At 49.1% G+C, this 14,803-nt stretch overlaps 1 long non-coding RNA gene across 2 annotated transcripts; it reads left to right on the plus strand.

Moving 5' to 3' along the window:
• The first annotated feature begins 1,308 nt into the window (after nt 1-1,308).
• Nucleotides 1,309-14,012, plus strand: LOC125612341. 2 transcript variants are annotated; one of them, XR_007342684.1, is made up of 3 exons: nt 1,309-3,047; nt 12,366-12,511; nt 13,706-14,012. It is a non-coding gene; the product is annotated as an uncharacterized LOC125612341 (long non-coding RNA). The 2 variants fall into 2 exon arrangements; XR_007342683.1 differs by lacking the exon at nt 1,309-3,047 and adding an exon at nt 10,808-10,867.
• The last annotated feature ends 791 nt before the right edge of the window (nt 14,013-14,803 follow it).

Raw genomic sequence — 14,803 nt, forward strand, 5'->3', positions numbered from 1 at the left:
AGTGCTAGGGTCTGACACCAAAAGGAGATGCTTCAGCAGGAGAACTGGAGAGGGGACCTCTTCCTCAGTGTGTCACGCAATGTCCTGTGATTCCCGAGCATCTCCTCCCTCTCTCGGGGAAAAGTGGCTTCTGCCTGCCCCGGAGATGGGGACCCCCGAGTTCTAGCAAATAGGAAATGCACCATAAGTGTGAAGCCGCAGATTCCAGCCACCCTGGACCTCGGAGTTTGTCAAAAACGGTGCATACGGGAAGCTGATTTGGGGTAGGAAAGTTCCAGAGTCTTCACTAGCAGGGAGCCAGCCCTGGGGGCAGGGGAAAGCCCTTTCTGCAGAGCCACGCAGCTGGAAGAGGGAATCGGGTCCCTGAGTCCTGGAAGACTCCCCTGCACCCTCTCGGTCTGTCCCCTGCAAACCTTTGACCTGGGGAGCTTCGGGGTACCTGTGCCTGAAGGCTACCCAGCAGGACCCAGTTGGCTGGCATCAAGTAAAGACGAACATCACCCTCCCAGACGCAGCCAGGATTGTGGCCCAGCCTTGTCCTCCAAACCCCTGTGAGGAGCGTCCACACACGAGGCCATCTCCCTATGTGTCAAACATGGGGCTATGAATGTCGCTTAGTTCATCTCACTTTATTAAAACCACCCGGATAGGTGTTGAAACTTGCAAGTAGACAGGAGAGTCGGAGTGCAAACCGTGCGGACCCGTGGCTGCCTGGCTTCTGAGTCAGGCCACAGCTGTCCCCTGAGCTCTCCTGGTCAGGCCTCAGGCAGGTCCTGCTCCATCGCCCGTTCTCCATCTTGTCTGCCCAGGGCTGCACCCCCTCCCAGATCACTCGCTCCTGGATGAGCAGCATCCTTCCAGCAAGCTCAAAACTAGAATCTTCTTGCACGTTTTCTTAATGTGAGGCCCTCAGAACCCGTCTGCTGGCACGTCATACCTTGGTAGAGGACAGAGGCAGCTTGGGCCGACCCCTGTCTAAACCTCTGTGGCTGCAGCTACCCACATTTGAACCCCAGCTCTGTGTTGATCACCCCCGAGATCTCTGGTGAGATACTCTCCCTGAGCCTCAGCTTCCCAGTCTGTAAAATGGGCACCAAAGTAACACTCCATAGATTCGTCGTGAGGATTAAAAGAGTTTGTGTGCATACAGCACATGGAAAAGAACTTAGAACATCGTAAGCGCCATATAAATGTTAGCACTTACTATTTAAGACACGCCTCAGGTTTTTTCTTTTTTTTTCTACTTGCGTCTCTTTGCATTTAAACAACCTTATCTTCCATATCTTGTCCGCACACATTTCTGCTCTAACCAGGCCAGTGTCCACTGCTCCATCGGACACCCTGGCTCTATCGCACTGTTCCCAATTCTCTGCCTTTACCAATCATCATTATTCCTGCCTGAAATGGTTGCCCTCACCTAATCTTCTCCATTCTTCAAGGCCAAGATCAAAGTTCATGCTTTCCATGAATTCTTGTTTCTTCTTCTCCTCCTCCTCCTCTTCCTCCTCCTCCTCCTCCTCCTTCTTCTCCAGGGATTGAACCCAGGGGGTGCTTAACCACTGAGCCACATCTCCATCCCTTTTTATATTTTATTTAGACACAGGGTCTCCCTCAGTTGCTCAGGGGCTCGCTAAGGTGCCGAGGCTGGCTTTGAACCTGCCATCCTCCCGCTCAGCCTCCAGAGCCGCTGGGATGACAGGCCTGCGCCACCGCACTCGGCACTTTCCATGAATTCTTTAGGGAGTTTCCAGACCACACAATCTCTCACTCCTCCGAATTCATTCACCCACTCATCCATCCCTCCTCCCGGCACTTTTTAACAGGCACCTACTTTAGGTCCGCAGCAGCCAGCATCTCAACAGATAGGAGCACTGTCCTAATGGAAGGCTCAGCCTAGCAGGAGACAAGCCTCAAACAAGTGACCACATAGATCAACATCAAACTGTGATCTGTGCCATGACAAGAGAAACACAGGGCAAGAAGTAGGAGGGGACATAAACAGGGGTCTCTACTTCTGCAGAGTCATAAAGGAAGAGAAAGAATATCAAGGTCAGACTTAAAGAAAAGCTGGAGTTCTCCACGTGAAGAGAAGGAAGTGTGGAGGCAGGAATGGCAATGTGTGCAAAGGCCCTGAGGCCTGAGAGATGGACGGGGGGAGAGGGCCAGTAAGCCTGGAACACAGATGGGGGAGAAAAGCAGCATCAGGTGAGATCAGGAAAGAAAAGAAAGCTGGGTCCAGAGGATGCAGCATTACAGGTCGGTTAAGGATTCTGGATTTTGGCCCTAAGTGCGTTCATCAAGAGCCATTTAAGAGTTTTAATCAGGGATACATTAGACCAAATCCAACACGTATCTTCAGAAGTCTAATAAGTCAGGAATCCAGGGACACACTAGTCCCTAAATCTTACCTCTGGAACTAGCTCCTCCAGGGCTTGTATCATCGCCTGCTCCATCCACAGCGTCTAGAAGGTGAACCTCACAGTACTGCAGACAGGACTCGGTCCCCCGGGCCACAGCCAATGAGCTCACAGGACGGCACCAGCCTGAGGCCAGCTCCTCCACCCATGGCCAGGGGTCCAGGATTGTGACCAAACCCAAAAGGTAAGCCAGACCAATCAGAGGATCTCTACTGGCACTTTTAACTAAGAGGCCAGGGGCAATTGCTAGTTGGCTACCGAGAGCAAGACAGAAAGGACACGGGGCAGCCGTGGGACCAGGGCAGTCACAGTGGGCCAAATGCAAGTTGAAGTTGCAAAACACAGTCTGGCAGAGAAGGACCCATGGTACTTAAATGAAATCCAGATTTTTGCCGTGACCTTCAAGGTCTTGAGTCTCCAACTTCATGCCAAGCTACTCACCCCTTACACTCCAGTCATGCCAGACTCCCTTTTTTTGGTTCCTTAATCGAGCCAAACATCTCTCTGCGTCAGGGCCTTTGCACCTGTTGCTCCCATTTCTTGAAATTTCTTCTCTCTCTTTATACAGAGCCTTGTCATCATTCAGCTCTGTCACCTCCTCAGAGGGAACGGCTTCAGCAACTCTCTAAAGTAGGTGGCCTATTATCTTTACTGCATACTTATTCCCTTGATAGCTCAAAGTTTTGTAATGTCTTATTTTTGTGGATTTTTTTTTTTACTTATTTTTATAGGTTTCTCCTTAAGAACATAAGTTCAGTGACAGCGGGGTCCTTGACTGTCTCGGTCTCTTTGTATTCTCCAGGCCTAACACCTGGGGGGTGCTCAGACATCTGAAGAAGACAGAAAGGAGAGAGGGAGGGAGGGAAGGAAGGAAATGCACTCTGTGCTATTTCGAGGAAGGCCGAAGCATCTCAAAGGAAGAGACAGTGACTTCCTGGGTTTCGAATAGCTTCCTCGCCCCAGTTCCTTGAGGCCCAGCTGAATCCCATTCTCTTGATTCCTAGGACATTCTTCCAAACATCTCCCCTTTCCTGAACCAGCCTAAGTGGATCTCTGTTGGGGATTACTGAGCCAACACTGACTCAGAACTAATGCTTCTAGAAGCTTCCAGAACTGGGGGACACCTGACCATAGGGGTACAACTAAGCATCCCTCTTAGAAAGAGCAGGACACCCAGGCCAGAATCGCAGTGAGTCCAAATGTCAAGGAAGAGCTTAAGCCGAGCCCAGTGGCACACGCCTGTGGTCCCAGCGACTCCAGGGACAAAGGCCGGACAATCCTAAGTTCAAGACCAGCCTGGGCAACTTAGCAAGAGCCTGTCTCAAAATCAAATCAAAAGGGGCTGGGGATGCACATGCTCAGAGGTGGAGCACTGGACTAGCATAGGGGAGACTCTGGGTTTGATCCCCAGTACTAGGAAAATATTTTTTAAAAGGGAGGAGGAGGAAAAAAAGAAAAAGAAAACCCTCAAAGTGAGTTTAATTCACAAAGATCCAAGACAGAGGAAACCAGGAATGAGTATCTGAGGGTTTAGTAAACCTTTGGTGTAAAATCAAAGCCACCACAAAGACAATAGCTTGGCCAAGTCACCAAGCCAGAAGCAAGCAACTTCTGGAGGTTAAATTGATTAAAGGTTGATGGCTTTTTTTGTGAATGGAAAGCAAATCAATCAAACAGAAACCAGTCGTTGAGGTAGCAATTTGGACTTAGTGGACGCTTCTCTGAATATTTAGGTAAAAAAAAAAAAAAAATTGTTGACTTAGTTCCAACTTAACTAGCTTCTATTTGCCATTTAAACTTCGACGATCTGTCATAACAAACAGACTCCAAAAGATCAAGCTTAACACAATAAACTGCTATTTCCTGTCCACACAAGGACTACTGCGTCCCGGTTGAGTGGCTTCTCTGGATGGGTTGGCTCCAGGCAGTGACTCAAGGAACCAAGCTGCTCTGTCTTGTAGTTCTGCCACCTTGTGGCTGCAGGCAGGTACTGCAGTCATCCACCTGGGGGATTCAAGGGAGAGAAGAGGTGGTGAGAAGGTCAAGGTCATGCGCCAGAACATCATCACCTTGGCCCAGAAGTGTTAGAGTCTGTAAACAAGTCTGGATGGCGCCTGGCAAAATGCCAGAGGGAGTGGTTTGTGAAGTAACGCCAGCGAGCCATTAAGTGTGGAGATTCCTTATTGGGTTGACTGATGTATCTAGTTTATGTTAATTAGATAAGCTGTGTGGAATGTATAAATACTGCTCCTGTCCTGCAATAAACGGCTCCCACTCCTGCTGTATCAACGTACACAAGTTGTTCGTCACCCCCCGGTTATTTTGCTGCAGCCAGACTGCGTCACAGAAGTAATGCACTTCAGTGCCACTGATGAGGACAAAATGGCATGGTCCTGTCCAGCTCCCATACGGAAAATGTCACCCATGGCAAAAGAGTTGTAGCTCTACCTTTCATAGCGTGTGCACATTTCATGTCTTTGGCAGGAGACTAGTTAGTCCTCTCTGCCACACACGTAAGTAGGAAAAAAACTCAAGGTGAAGAGCCCTTGAGGTTCGTAAATTCAGCATTTTAAGATAAATTCCAAGGCCTCCCGATTTTCTGTTTCCACATTTCCATCCTTAGACCCCATCAAAAATCAGGTAGAATATCCCATTGTATACAAATACACTACCACATCCCATCCAGGTACAATATCCCATAATATCCAGAGACGACATCCAGCAAAGAGCCACCTCTTTCCTATGTGTCTTTAAGAGTAAAGAAACCGACTCAGAAGCATTCTATTCAATTTTTTTTCTTATTCTCACTGGACAAAATGGGATCCTGGGTCCCTAAGCCATTAAGGGTGATGGACTTAATATGGGGGAGAATAACCAATGGTTGGTTCTCAGCATCTGCTGCACCCTGTTAGGTTAGCATCACCTACAGGGAATTTTTATTTTAATTCCAAATGTCCAATCTCTACCCCAGAGATTCTTACATAATTGAGCCAGAGTGAAGCTGGACTTCAGAAATCACCAACCGAGAGTTTGGACCCAATTACATTCACATTCGTGTTGAGTTTGGGCCCACGGGTGTTTATAAAAAAAAAAAAAAATCAAAAACTTCTTAAAACAATCAAGCAAATCATGCAAAAAAAAAAAAATCAAGAACTTAAAACAATCAAGCAAATCATGCAAAAAAAAATGTTCCTGGGTGAATCTGAGTAGAGGGGAGAGAGGAGCTCTCTGTTCTGTTCTTGCAATATTTTTGTATAGATTGAAACTATATCAGAATAAAACGTGACCATAAAGGGGAAAAATGGGAACTTGGGCCTCCCAGCCAGGATTTTTCAGCTTTTCTTAAAAAAAAAAAAAAAAAAATCTGGAAAGACTGGCTCTGTGTTCCTGCAGAAAATTAAAGCAAACCTGATCGGTCAGCCTTCTGAGCCCCCCAGGCAGGGCCCTGGGCACCTGCATTGTGGGCTAGAAACCAGGTGAGCCTGGCAATGCTCAGGTAAGCCTGGGACCAGGCTCGGGAGTCCTCTACATTCTTGTCCCCCCCCCACCCTTCTGTTCCAACCTCTCCCAGCCCTAAGTATAGCTTGGATTATTTTCTGCCAAACGCAGCACCTTGCACTTGCCCACACTGAAGCTCGTCCCTGGCAACTCCTCTGCCCACTCACACAGCCTGGCGAGCGCTTCCTGCGGCTTTATCACCAGCGGCTTGGTATTTCACTACCTGGCAGCACTGTCACCAGCCAATGTGGAGTGATGGCCACCCCGTCCACCTCCGGATCAGTCAGGCAAATGGCCAACGGGACCAGCCCCACCGCCGACACCCCGCGGCTCCCAATTAATTAATTAACTCATAACAGCTCCCTCCCCAAGCAGCTGGCTGCAAGCGAAAAGATAAGAAAAAGAGGAAAAAAACAACTGTGGCTAATAAGCAAGTGACAAGGGATCTAGTCTGGTTTGGGGCTTTTTTTTTGGGGGGGGGATACTGGGGATTGAACCCAGAGGTGCTCAACCCCGGAGCCACATCCCCAGTCCCTTTGTAAAAGTTTTTTATTTTGAGACAGGATCTTGCTAAGTTGCTTACAGCCCTGCTAAATTGCTTGAGGCTGGCCTCTTAACTTTTTGATCCTCCTTCCTCAGCCTCCCCAGCTGCTGGGATGACAGGCGTGCACCACCGCGTGCCCAGCATAGATTCAGGGCTTCTTAACAGCAGCATTATTGACGCTTGGACAATTCCCCGTTGCTGGGAGCACTGTCCCATGCAAGGGAGGACATTCAGTAGCCCCCTGGCTTCTACTCACCAGATGTTGGTGGGACAACTCCCCTCCACTGCCAAATTGTGACAACCAAGAATGTCTCGGGACACTGTCGAATGTTTCCTGCAGGGAGGAGGCTACTGTTGCTCTTAATGCAGAATCCCTGGAATGGGGAAGTTGAAGAACTAAGCCTTAGGAAAGGTGGTAACCTGAGTCCATTTAGGGCTCTACAGAGGAAGGACTAACAGAGTTTGAATCGGAACGCCACCATTTACTGTGCATCCACTTGACAAGTTACTTAACCTCTCTGGGCCTTATAGTTTCCTCACACAAAATGAGGTAATCAGGATAGGATGGGTCACACGGTGGATAGCAGTAGCTTAAAACACATGCTGTGTGTCCGCGTGGTCAGCTGGGGGGCACTGGGGATGGAGCTCAGGGGTAGAGAACTTGCACAGCATGCACCAAGGCCTGGGTTCTTCCCGAGAACTGCAAAATAAAGAGGGCGGGGAGGAGAGGCTGGGAGACACTCCAGTGTGGCCCTCTGGGGCTCTGCTCGCATTGCCCACTACAGGAGATCAAAGCAGACAGAGACTCTACCTTGTGAAGTTGCGGGTCACATGATCGGGGTGGGGGTGGGGACGAAAAGATAAATTGGCTTTAAAATGTTTCTGCCGGCGAGGTACATACATCATCACAGCTCCTAAGTCCTGGATGAAAATAAGTCACAAGTCCACACCAAACGGGAAGGCTGCAGGAAAGTGACGATTCACCAGACGCTTGGGAAAAGAAGAGGGAATATTGACCAATGAACAGCAGGACTGGCCACATGCGGTGGCGCACACCTGTCATCCCAGCAGCTCAGGAGGCTGAGGCAGGAGGATCGCGAGTTCAAAGCCAGCGTCAGCAACTCAGGGAGGCCCTAAGCAACTTAGCAAGACCCTGTCTCAAAATAAAAACAAACAAAAAAAAATGGCTGGGGATGTGGCTCAGTGGTTAAGCACCCCCTGGGTTCAATCTCTGGTACCAAAACCAAAACCAACAAACAAATAACAGCACAACTGTCCCACACAGATAATAATACTGATTTCATACACTTGTTGGGCTGGGCAAGTGAATTATTATACACAAAGTTTCCAGAACAGCATCGGGCGTGTTTTAACTGCTCGGTAAATATTAGCTTATTCTTCTCTATTCATTTTGCAAATGTGTGTTGAGCACGTGGTGGTCCGCTTAACGTGCCAACCTGGCCACCCTGTGGCACCCCGTTCATCAGTCCAACGCCCATCTAGGAGCTGCCCGGAAGGGATCTGGCAGATGTGCTCAGCATCCAGAGTTGGCTTTTAGGTAAAAGGCTTATTGATTCAAAGTTTAATTGATTGTGCTCAATAACCTGGGCGGGCCTGACGGCATCGGTTAAAAGGCTTTAAAAGCAGAACCGAGGCTCCTCTAATTCCACCCGTGGAGAGTCGCAGCAGCATCTGCCCGGGACTGAAGCAGAAGCTCTGAGCTACATGCTCTGGCCTCCCTCGTCACAGGAAGCTCTGGAACCTCCTGCCACAGCCCCATCCTTCCTGTCTTTAAAACATACCCTGTTTAAGTCCCTACCCCATGACTGTAGGGGGGTGGCTTTTTGATTTCCCCCCTCCTATACCAGCAAGAAGAGGTGATTTTTATCACTGGAGATGACACCAACTCAAATCTGCATAACCGACCTTCCAACAGTGAGCACAATCAACCCTTACCTTCCGCCAGGTCCCCGCTAGATTTACCTTCCCACAATTCACCACCCCCAGCACTCCAAACCCTTTTCCGTTGCTGGGCCACGTTGCCCCAAATTTACTGCTCTTTGTTAAAATAGTATATAAACTCTGAGGCTTAACCACTTCTTTTTGGAGTTTTATTTCCATTTCTATGAGGCTCCTATGTAAGTGTATGAAGTTAAAATATTGGCATCAAACAGTATTTATTATGCCTCTTCTCTTTTCTGTTGATCTGTCTTTTAACCAGTTTAATTTGCAGGGCCCCGGATACTGAACCCAAGAGAGTAGAAGGAAAATGACTGCGTCTTTTACGCAGCAATATAGGAAAGATGATAGAATCCACTTCACGGGGCACAGGGAGGATTAAGCAGGACAAAGCTTGAGTGTCACTTAACACAAGACCAGCTCATGGTCAGTGCTTCATAAGTGAGAACTTCTCAGACCGTTATGAAAAATACGAATCCTACTCCTCCTGGACCCCAGTATCCTTGCCCTTAAGGTTCTAGAACAATTTAGAGAAGGCAGACGACTGAATCAGTAGCTAATTTTATCAACCGTAAAAAAGCAGGCAATCGCCGCCGTAAACCTCTCTCAGGAAGGGGCACTTCCATGAGGATTCCAAATACCCGAGTCCCGCAATCTTTCCTGCCAACCCACCATCCCATCAGGCAATGAGACACTTGGGTTAACCGGGTAACCACGGGAGCTGGCTTCTATCTCCCCTTCCCTGGTCCATTCTCTGGAACCCCAAGGTCAACATCCTCACCCCAGATGTGACAGAGTCACATTAAATCTTGAGCCTTCAAAGTGTCTCAACTTGATCCACATTGTCCCCATCAAGAGGGACGAGGAGCCTAAATATCATTATTGTCCAGGAAGATGGAGGAAAGAGCGGAGGTTGAGAATCCTAAAGCAATTAGTTAGGACAACAAGAGGCAAGACATTATGCAAATGGAGGCCGTGCCACCTTGAGAAGATAATGTCGGCTCTGAGCACAGAGGGGTTTAGCGCAGCCCCCGTCCCTTCCAATCCTGCTTGAACATTAAGCTTCCTTATTCATAATCTCAGGCCTGGGTAACGTCAGGTCTCTGAAACGTTAACACTTTCAATTTCCTCCCTAACGACGTTGGTATTAACTGTGCTGGGTTTTAAATATTTCACCCCACTGGGTAGGAGTGAGAACAGTAATAAGTCTGAGGTTTCTCCAAATAGCTTACACCTGGCTGGGGCTTACACCTACCTCCTGTGTTGGAGGCTTCCCCTGAGAAGCCTTTTCAGATTGACATCATGGTGGGTGGTCTTCAGCAGGGAGTCAATCAATCGGTGGCGGGAAAGCTGGTGGCTTCTGATTTCAGTTACTCTAGGAGAAAGCAAGAGACACCCAGACAGTGGATCTCCCTTCCTCCAAAGCCCCATTGGTGGGAACTGGACTCTTCATTCTTTCTACCCCTTTTGTTTTCCCCAGAAAAGAGGGTTTAATTTGCAGGGCCCGGCTACTGAACTCAAGAGGGTAGGGTCAGAATATTATCTGCTAAGAGAAGCAGGCACCTTTGGAAGCAAACTTCTGCATAAACCCATGGGCAGAGTGGTCTCTTCCTTTTTTTTCTTTTGGTTTCAGCTAAGAACTGATGAAAGACCCGTGAAGGTCACCAAGACCCTCTGTCTCATCCTTTCAGGCCTCTTGCAGTCACCTAGGCTCATTCTAGTCCTGACCCAGCATGCCCACAAGTGTTCAGGTCCGCCACCTTAACTTTTTTGAACATGTGCTCTCTGACCTTGAGGTGAGCATGCCCAGAAGTGGATCCGCCATCTTTCCTTCTGGAACTATGGACCTCAACTGAGCATGCTCAGGAATGTGCTTACCCCCACCACACCCAAAGTGCTTGGGGAGAACTTTCTTTTGCAAATTACCCCAGTGCTCTCCTTACCTGCTGAGGTACTAAGTCTTTCTCCACTCTTTTGTGACCTGGTTGTACTTTTTTTTGGCTTTGTATTCACCAAGAGGCAAAACCACCCTATTCAGCTACAGGAGTGACTCTCTCTCCACCAGCAGAGGACACCCCCGCCCTGGTGACCCCCCACCACTCTCAACACTCCCCCTGGGTGTCTCACAGTGTTTCTGTTCAGTGTCTCCTGGTGAAGCCCAGGCCAGGGGAGATCTTCAGTATAGGACAGTCCCAAGGGGGGACCCCACTCCTCCAAGGTGGACCCCACTCCCCTCTCCCACGCAGAGCCATCACCGTCCAAGGCAACATACTGGGCACCCAGGAAGCTCTGCCCTCTCCTCCATCCCTGGATTCACCCGAGTCAGCACCTCACTTAACCTCTTCGTAGCTCCCACGGGAGTCCCCCCTCATCCACGGCTCTCCTCTCCAGGGTTCCAGCTACCCGCAGTCAGCCTCTGCCCAAAAGCATGAGATGGAAAATTCCAGAGGTAAATAATGCATAAGTTTTAAATTGTATGCCACTTTGAGGAGTGTGATGAGATCTCACGCTGTCCCCCTCCACCCCACCCTGGACATGTAATGTCCCTTTGTCCAGAGTATCCAAATGGTGTCCATTGCCTACCTGTTAGTCACTCAGTGACCAAGTCGGCCATCTGGTCAACTAAGGAAGTACAGCAGTGTTTGTGTGTAAGTAACCTGTGTGTCCCCCATGCTGTGCAAAGAGGGAGTCGGAGAGGAGGGGCCACAGAGCAGATGCATCCTTCCAGGGCACAGCCCAGTGACCTCCCCTAGCCACACCCCAGCTGCCTAGAGTTCCCACCCATCCATTCAAGCTAGGATGGACTGCTTAGGTCACAGCTCTCACGATCCAGTCTTTTACCTGCAAATATTCCTGAATTAATACCTTTGGGGACCCCATCACACTATTTTTACTACCCTCTCCCCAGAGAATAGAGCCTGCTTCCCACCAGGGGACCCAGCGCCTCACCATACGAAGGCCTTGTGTGGTACTAGAGACGGAATCTCAGGGTGCTCTACCACGGGGTTACGCCCCAGCCCTTTTTATTGTTTATTTTGAGACAGGGTCTCACTGAGTTGCCCAGGCTAGATTCAAACCTGTGATCCTCCCTGTCTCAGCCTCTGTAGTCACCAGGGTTACAGGTGTGTGCTACTGCACCTGGCCACAGAGTTCTTTGGTGGCTCTGGGGAGATTCATCTTCTCGAGAGTGATCATATCACCTTCTATCACCTCTCCTGCTTGGTCACAGAAAATAACTTTAATTCCAATGCAGCATCTGCTACAGGAGCCAAAGCTGGTTACCTTCAGAGGGACCCTAGGTGAGCTCGGCTTCCAGCTGCCGGCAGGGACTTGGCTCCCTGGATTCCCCCTCTTCTGTCCCCTAGCAATAGGAGAAGAGCTAAATGTTTCATTCTCCAGGGGAAATAAACAAACAAATGTAATAACAAGAAGGAAGCAATGTCCAGGAAAGTATTCCTCCCCTTTGCCCACTAACACTCCACCTATTTGGGGTGAGGAGGCACCAGGATTGAACTCAGGGGCCCTCAACCCCTGAGCCCCATCTCCAGCCCTATTTGGTATTTTATTTAGAGACCGGCTCTCACTGAATTGCTTAGCACCTCGCTGTTGCTGAGGCTGGCTTTGAACTCGCGATCCTCCTGCCTCAGCCTCCCGAGCCGCTGGGATTACGGATGTGCACCTATTTTAATATTATACTTTTTTATCATTATACTATTACTATCCATTATTATGTGTTTATTGCATTTCTATTAGTTACATAATTCTTACATAATTCTATTATCAGGTTCTGTGCTACTGTTCCTTTCCCTCTAAAATCTGCTTCTTCCCCTACTGAGCTCCCACCCCAGCCCCTAATAATGAAACCCACTCCCCCAGCAGCTCTCCTGTGTTGTAGAAGCTGCTGTCTCAGCGGCCACCCGAGTATGGCTTTTCCTCTGCTCTTTCAGCTGGTGAGACTTCCTTCTGGTTTCTCCAGACAGTGAGAAGGAAGAGCCCTGGACCGTGAACGAGGACTGCAGGTAACATGGGGGCGGTGCTCCCTGCACCCTAGCTGTGGCTCGCCGCTCCTAGGGGAATCGACACCTGACACAAGGTAGGTTTTCCTTTGAAAACCAACCCCATCTAGGCTAAGTGAGAAATGTGTCTGTCCCCTCTGGCTTGACCTTGACCTTGCCCCTAAAGACCCAGCTAGCCCAGACCCCGATTGACAAGTTTTAATATCCACAGCCCCACATTTCTTGAAGATGGCTCTACCCACCCTCCAGATCCATTACTCTCAACTCTGAGTAGATATTAGAACACTTTGGGTACTTTAAAAATAAACAAAAAACAAACAAACAAAAAAACCTATGCCCTTTCTGCAAACACTAAACCTACACCAGTTTGTGTCCCCACAGACTGATGTGTACCTAAGAAAAACAAGTATGCTTCAAGGAATGGTGCTTACATAGTGACAGAGCGGGGGGCCCTGGGAAAACAGCACCTTTTAAAGCTAAGGGAGAAACACCCCTCAGGAGGGAATGAGACCATCAAACTAGTTTTCAGTCTTATAAGGTCAACAGACAAACTGAAAACTTTGGCGTTCGTTGAAGTGGACCCGTCTCCAGAATGTGGAATTATGGTAATGCCCCTGGAGATGAGAGGCGGCGAGGCTGGCTCAGTTTTTGAGGCCAGGTGGTCAATAGAGAGTGTCAGGCCAGCTCAAAGGACAAAAGATGGACCGCTTTACGGCATCTGTAGGGGAAGGATCTGTCTCTTGATGTCACAGGCAGAGGTGGCTTCTAGCTGGCTCCTGGGCTCTTTATCGTGCATCTTCATTCCGTCACCTGTCTCATTACCATCTTAGGTCTCCGGACAGGGTCACTGACATCAAACCCACTGAGACAGGACCATGGTCAGCCCTGTTCTGGAAATCATTTTAGGGACTCTCCTGATGATAAGCAGCAGCTGCAGGTGGTGAGGGGGAAATGCTTGCATAGAAGATTCTCTGAAATAACCCAGGTCACCTTCACCTTGTTCACATAGTGGAATGCACACCCCTAGGGGGAGACCTAAGATGGTAGTGAGACAGGTGACACATGAAGACGCCCGATAAAGAGCCCAGGAGGCAGCTAGAAGCCACCTCTGCCTGTGACATCAAGAGACAGATCCTTCCCCTACAGATGCCGTAAAGCGGTCCATCTTTTGTCCTTTGTTTGAGCTGATGCACCCCATCCCCCTAGAAAGCCTTGCCTGTGCTTAAATTCTTCCTGAGTCTGCTTTTATTTCCACCCTCTCTGAACTCAAGGACCCAGGGTCGGGTGACCATTGGAGTCCGATGAAGACAACCAAATTTCCATCATCGATGGGATGGATCAGAACATAGCGGTCTATTCATTCAGTGGAACACCAGGCGCCTGCCCTCATAACCTGCATGGACGGCTCCTCTTCATGACACTGGGAAGAGGCAAAATGAACCTGTTGGGAGTCCCCCGGCTCCAAAGACTAACTTCCCCATCCCCCAAGAAGAGCCATCCAATGGTGAGCCCTGCTGGCTCACATGATCCTTACCCACCAATCAGACTAGCCCTGCTGGCTCACATGATCCTTACCCACCAATCAGAAAGCACCCCAGCCAACTGTCAAACCATTCAACCATTAAACTGTCAAACTGCCCCCGGCTCTATAAATATGCAGAGCTGTTCCTCAATAAATGGGCATTTTCTCTGATGGCGAGCCTTGATCGTTCTTTCAGAACCTAGGGTGACAGAAGTCAGAAGAGTAGCACCCTGTTCTGGTGCCTGTCTACGTCTGCCCCTGGGTGATGACACACAGGGTACATTTACATGACGATTCGTGGAGCTGTTCGTACCCAGGAGCGGTGCTCTCCACTGTAAAACTCCATAAAAATCCTTGTGAAAAAATCCCAAGTTATATCAAATACAAACCATTTGTCCCAGAGACTCTGATTCACTTGGCCTTAGGTAGGCCCAGACAGGGGAATCTATTTTTTTTTTTTTTTACAGTACTGAGGATCGAACCACTTTTCCACTGAGCCACCTCCCCAGCCCTTTCTTATTTTTTTATTTTGAGACAGGGTCTTGCTAAGTTGCCTTGTCTGGCCTCAAACTTACTGTGTTCCTGCCTCGGCCTCCAAAGTCGCTGGTTTTACAGGCTTAGGATGGGGCCTTGGCTTTCCTTTAGGACCATCAAGAAAGATTTGAAAATCCCAGTGCCCGCCCGGGCTGTTTCCCAGACCCACTGTAGCAGAGTTTCTGGAGTAGGGCCCAGGCATCAGCCTTCTGTAGAACTTTCTAGATGGCTCCGTCGTCATACAGTCAATGGTAAGAACCACTGTTCTCACTTCGACTGCCAAAGACGGCCGCACCCAGATGGCTATCAAGTG

The sequence above is a fragment of the Marmota marmota genome, unplaced genomic scaffold, assembly GCF_001458135.2.
Source record: "Marmota marmota marmota unplaced genomic scaffold, marMar, whole genome shotgun sequence".
In the NCBI taxonomy this organism is placed as follows: Eukaryota; Metazoa; Chordata; class Mammalia; order Rodentia; family Sciuridae; genus Marmota; species Marmota marmota.